Source organism: Prunus avium, chromosome 3 (assembly GCF_965620075.1).
Source record: "Prunus avium chromosome 3, drPruAviu1.hap1.1, whole genome shotgun sequence".
Lineage (NCBI taxonomy): Eukaryota > Viridiplantae > Streptophyta > Magnoliopsida > Rosales > Rosaceae > Prunus > Prunus avium.
In genome coordinates this window covers 2753930-2760207 of record NC_142286.1, presented here as the reverse complement: position 1 = coordinate 2760207, position 6278 = coordinate 2753930, and positions in this window count along the sequence as shown.

Below are 6278 nucleotides of genomic sequence, written 5' to 3'. Positions count from 1 at the left end.
GTCGCGAGAGTACAACTCTACCATCTTTGATAGGTTTCTATTCTCGTCCCGCAATACTTCTAGCTGGTGTCGATTCACCTCCACTATCCTTGACCTCTCCCTTTTCAAGCTTTTTATAGCAGTCTGACACTCCTCAACCATACTTCGCTCTGCCGCCAACTGACCTTTCAGCACCTCTACCTCATGGGACTTCGCAAGTAGGCGATGACCCAAACTTGCGACTGTTGCCGTACTCTGCACGCTCAGTGCCAGGGCATCGCTCACGACCCGGTTGTCATCCCTTGTCCCCAGAACACGTATATCTTTAGGAGTCACCAGATTTCTAGCCACTCCAATGGCAACATCGTTGTCCAGGAGTATTGAGTCAGTTACTGTCACAGGCCCCCGTGCGGAAGCAAAGTAGGGCATCCATACTGGTGCCGCTGCTTGGCCTCGTGTCTGAGTCGGTGGAGCTAGGTTGAGATCCAACGAAAATGGGTAGTTAGAGGCCATTTGATTTCTCACTCTCTTTTCTTCTTTCTTTCTTTTCTCTTTTGTGTGTTTCTGAGTTTGCGTTTTTTTTCACCCTTTCTTATAGACTTAGTCTTTGACAAACCCTAGCCATTACAGCATCTGAGCATTTTCTGAATCTCCAGCATTCCTTGAGTCCCACAACCTTCTCGCCTTCCAACCATACCCAACTCATTTATCACGACGTGTCTTTTCTGAACGAACGCGTTCAGTAAAGTCTTCGCGCCTTTCCATGAGCCCGTAATTTTTGCTTGTGGAGTCTGCGGCGCCTCTATGTGTCGACACGTGTCTCACCCTGTCTGTTGGTCCCTTACACTGAACCGAGACATCATGACCCATGTTAAAATCCCGCTCTTTGTGTTGCTATTCATGGTTCGATAGTTTGTTTTTACAAAACTAAATAATAATAAAAAGCTGGAAATGAAAACAAATTGTGGGTCGGGTTTCACTTTAGTTTGGGTTTCAAAGTGGGTTAAATTCACCGTGGTTTGTGTTTCGAAATTGTGGGCTTTGGGCTTCAAAATTTTTTTGGGTTTCGGAATTGTGTGATTAGGGTTTACTGTTTCATTTTTTTTGTTTGTTTGTTTGTTTGTGTTGTAATTTTTATTTTATAATTATTTTGTTTTTGTTTTCTTTTGTGATTTTGTGATTTTTTATTTATTTGCTTTAATACCTTTCATTTGTTGTTATGACATTGTTTGTGGCTAATTTTTAAACATTGAGGACAATGCTCATTTCTAGGTTTGGGGGTATTGGAGTTTAGCAAGTAAACTTGGTTTTTCTTAAAAAAAAAAATTTTTAAAAATTTAAATTTCTTTCTTGTTTTGAATCTTGTTTTGTTTAGTCACTTTCTGAACACATTTGATGGGATTGTGATAAATGTTGCATGACTTAAATAAAAAATTGAATTTTATTTATTATTTATTTTTTTCCTTGTAAATTTTTATTGTAAAAAATAATAATTAATTAATTAATTAATTTGGCATCGTTCTAGCATGACATGTTCGAAACCTTCTTTGCACTTGCCATTTGTTTCATAATTTTCCAATTAAAGGATTTGCATGATCTAAAGAATTGTATCAAGCATAAATTAGACTTATATAACCATATAATGTGAGCTTTTGAGCCTTGTGCTTCATTTCATGAGTGTTATACACATACTCTTATTTTCTTGTCATCAAAGTTGTTGTTTGATCTCATTATTCATTGATTTGGTTGAACACTTAAAAGTCATTCATTCTTATGCAATTTGACTTCATGACATTTTAAGAAGTGATATTAAGGCCTTCTTTGGATCGTTTGTGCCTTTCAAGCTAACCTTATGCATGCTTAAGCATGATTTTCCATTGTTTACCATTTTGAGCCTACATGTAAACCTTTTCTTTCATTTTACCAATTATATTTCCTCGCCTTAGCCCGAAAAACAAATATTTACCTTTCTAAGGAATTCATGAGCTCTAATTCGGATGTGTTTTTCATGCTAAGTTTGGGAAGGGATATTACATAAAAAAATAAAAAAATAAAATAAAATTCACTCAATTGGTGAAAGAAAAGAAAAGAAAAGAGAAAAATTGTGATTAAGTGGTGGTTGAATGAAATTTCATTTTTGGGTTTCATTTTTGGGCCTTCTAAATAAATTGGTGTTTGTTCAATTCAAGGAAAGGAGTATGAATAATTGTAAATGAAGGTATAAGGAGTTTTGATCGTGTAAAAGAAAAAATCTAATCGTGATGATTCGAAGTCTTGCAAACAATTGTTTTATGCTCTTATATTTTGAGTTCCTTGGACTTTGTTTTATCCATACCTTTCATTTCTTACTCACCTTACACCCTTGGCCCCATTACAACCTATGTTAAAGACCTAAATTGATCTTAAATGTCATGTGGTTGAATTGCATTCATTTTTCTACTTTTAAGTGTTTGGCATCCTTCTTGAGATCATATTAATGCAAGTTCTTCATCTTTCTATTTCGAGTTAAGTCTTTATGGTTTAACTCTAATCTCATGTTTATAACTGAGTGTTGCATTATAGCCCTCTTCCGAGTGATTCATTTGTGAGAGGACAACTTTGGTGAGATTTGAAGTTGAACTTGTGCTTTGTATGATTTTTGAAATTGTGTGAAAACTAAGATTGGGGAATTTGTTGCATTTGGCTATCACACTACCACACTTTGAGCATATTATGTTTTGAACTTTGCCGCTTTGTGAATAATGTTTAAAATTGAGCTTTTATTGTTAAAACTTTTGAGTCATGTGCATGAGTCATTTCTCTTCAGAAAATGTTCGGAAAGATTGTTTTGAGTTCTTTTTATTTTTGTAATTTTTTTTGTTTTGTTTTGTTTTGTTTTTGTTAATGTAATTTTTTTTTTGTTTTTGTTTTTTATTTTGCTTAAGGACTAACAATCTTTTAAGTTTTCTAATTACCTTGTTTTACAGAGTCAGTAAAACGTTTGTGGGTATCGTATCTGTTAAACCCTCAGGAGACACAACTCCTCCTACTAGGGATGCCTAGAGGTTTAAAGGCTTGTTGCATTCGCTCAATGCAATCGAGTTACCTACGAAAGTGGTCTAGTTAACTTCTTGTTTTGTTTTGTGTTGTTTTGCTCGAGGACTAGCAAAATCTAGGTTTGGGGGTATTTGATCGGTTCATAATTGTATATCATTTTGTACCATTCTAGCTTATGATTTGGTTATGTTTTTGAGTTAAACTTGTGCTTTTAATCCTTTTTGTGTTTATCTTTCAGTTCATTGAGCTTTAGGTAATAATGATGGCTTTAGAGAGCATAATTCATGCAATTCAAGCATGTTAGGGCCTAATTTGGATGAATGGATGAAGAGCTTAAAGACAAACTCAATTTTGGCTACAGTCCCCTGCCAGCCCAGTTTCGTAGGTCATATTGCAAGCTTTGTTTCAGCAACCTACATAGCTCGGATGAGGCCACCTTCTTCATGAAAGTTGTTCCAATGGGTGTGTAATATAACATATCCAAAATTCAGCCCCATTGGATAAATATGGAGTCTGTTACCTAGCAAACACAGAGCCATGCTCAGGATGGATTTTATCAGCGCGCAAAATGAGTTAGAAATTTGTTTTGGCCTTAACTTCCTCCTCCGACCTTGGATTGGCCCAAATGATATATGGCTGGAAAGAAGACATTCTGAACTTCAAGTTTGAGTGCTTAAAGTCTTAATTTGCTTAAGGGAAGCCCAATTCGTAAGCCCTTGAAGTTGCTGGTCATGCTGACCTCAGGATGAGCTATTATTTCTGGTTGGAAGCTTGGTCATGGTGACATGAAGATGAGCTAGGGCTGCTGGTGGGATTTATTAGTGAAGTGCATCAACCATTTCAGATTTTATAATGGAAGTGTTGTATGCATTAGTGAAGTGCATCAACCATTTCAGATTTTATAAAACAAGTGTTGTATGCATTAGCCATACTTAATTCAGATTTTCAGCTTCCTTAGGCCTATATATAGTGAGGTTTCCCAAGCTTGTAAACACACCCCAAGGGGGGGAGCTCTCAAACACTTCTCTAGAGCTCCCTTCCCTTCTCTCCCTCAAATTCTCTTAGTTTCTCTTTCTAGTTTTCAATTGTTATAATGAGATCTTTGTGCTGAAATTCTCCTTAAGTTTTTCCAAGTTCTACTTAATTTTCATTGTTATGTAAATTCTTTTCTTTAGTTTCAAGTTTGATTAGTTTCCAAGTTTCAATTATGATTTTTGTTCTTATTCATTATGCTTATAAGTTAATATGCTAGTTTGAATGATTGATCACCATTTAGGCTTGCATGTTAGCTATCTTGGTTTGAATTAAGAGTAGACACCATGCTTTAATTCGAATTGAACTATGAATAGGAAGAGTATGTATGGACATTCGACAACAGGGATTAGATACATGCTTGGTTGTTTAAAATGTTCTTCTATGCTTAATGGGTTCCTAATGCTTAATTTTAGGTTAGACAACAAATGATCAAATTAGGGAATTAGGAACACAAGGTTATGACCAAACACCATGGCTTAATCATACATTAGCTAGAATCAATCCGTTAATCTAATTGAACTTGGGAACTTATCTACTTGAGTTAGTTATTTTCTTTCTTCCTTGTTTTATTTATTTCCTTTCTTTTTCATTTCTGTTTTGTATAGGGAAACTAAATTGGATCATTCAATCACCAATCCCTGTGGAATCGACCTCGCACTTACATACGCTAAACTACCAACGGTTCGTGCACTTGCGAGTATCACAAGTTGAGGATGCAGCTTAATCCATTTTGGTGCAGCTGTATCTACACAACAAGTTTTTGGCGCCGTTGCCGGGGATTGGCAACATAGTTTGGTTCTATTTCTTTTCCCTACTTGTTTTATTTTTATTTTTCATTTTCATGTTTTTCTAGATAATTTCAAGTTTTAAAGTTAATGACGTTAATGGACAAGTTGTGTTTGTAGTCCAACAGAAAAGGACAATTGCCCAACAAGCAAGAGAACTGGGTTTAAGTCCCAGCTTACACAACCCATTGGTGCTTGTTGCTTTGAAGCATGGAATTGGATGTGTGTTGATTTTCCTTTTCATTTTAGTTTTTATTTCCTAATTCTGTTTCAAGTTTTCTGTGTTTGTTTTAGCAATTTATGATAGCTTAATAAAAATGGAGAGAGATGGCAACTTCAAAGATAGGAAGTGTGGAGTAGTGGGAGAAGTCGCGACCTCCAAGTGCATCACGCTCGACCTAATCGCTTCAAGGGGGAGCATTTCAATCCTTTCTCTTCTTTGAATTCTGTTTATTTCCGTAGTTGTTTTTGCCTTTTGGTCCGCGTTGAGTTCTTTGTTTTTCTATGCTGAATCCAACCATATAAAGAACGTAAAATTTGGACTTACGGTTGGAAAGTTATAGCCTAAAAACTGAACATAGGTCGAAGCTGAAAAACATAGAAACGAATCTGTCCAAATGGTGATAAAAGGGTGATAGAAAGTACTGTTTGTTTTTCTTTTTTTCTTCTTTGGTTTCTTGGTTTGTTTCTTTTAGTACAACAATTTATGTTGTTTGTTTGAATTTGTTTACAGTACTTAGTTCATTTTTTATGGTTTGTTGTTTCATTTTATCTTAATTTGTTTTTATTTCTTATCTTAAAAATTTTAAAATTTTTTAAAAAAGATTTTTCATATGAGCTGACTTATGGTAACCCCAGTGAGCACTTCCGTTAATACAGTGTCTAGGAGTTCTTTAGGCGACACCTTCGGTGTCTAAGAAGTTTGGGTTTTAAGCGGGACCATTGTGACCCCTCCAACCTTCCCGGATCCCCTGGCTGTGTTTTCTGAGGCCCTTAACTGGTCATCCGTGAGTTGCTTATATATTCGTGTGTTTTTAAATTAAGTTTTTTATTTATTTATTTATTATTTTCTTTGTTTTCTTTTCTGTTAAGTCTTTGTTTTTGTTTTGTTTTGTTTTTGTTTTTGTTTTGTTAAGTTAGTTTATTTATTTATTTACGTGGTATGGTTAGTTAGTTTATTTCTGAGTGTTAAAACACATTTTTATTTCAAACGCTGCATTAAAAACAAAAACAAAAAAATAAAAAACAAAAACAAAAACAAAAACAAAAACAAAAACAAAACAAAAAAAACAAAAAAACTTCTTCTTCTTCTTCTTCTTCTTCATCTTCATCATCATCATGGCTTGCCTCTATTTTCTCTTACTTGCAGAATCTGCAGCAGCTCGACATGGTCCTCATTTTTCCTCTGCAGTGCTTCCACGTGCAGATTGGCACAGTAGAGCC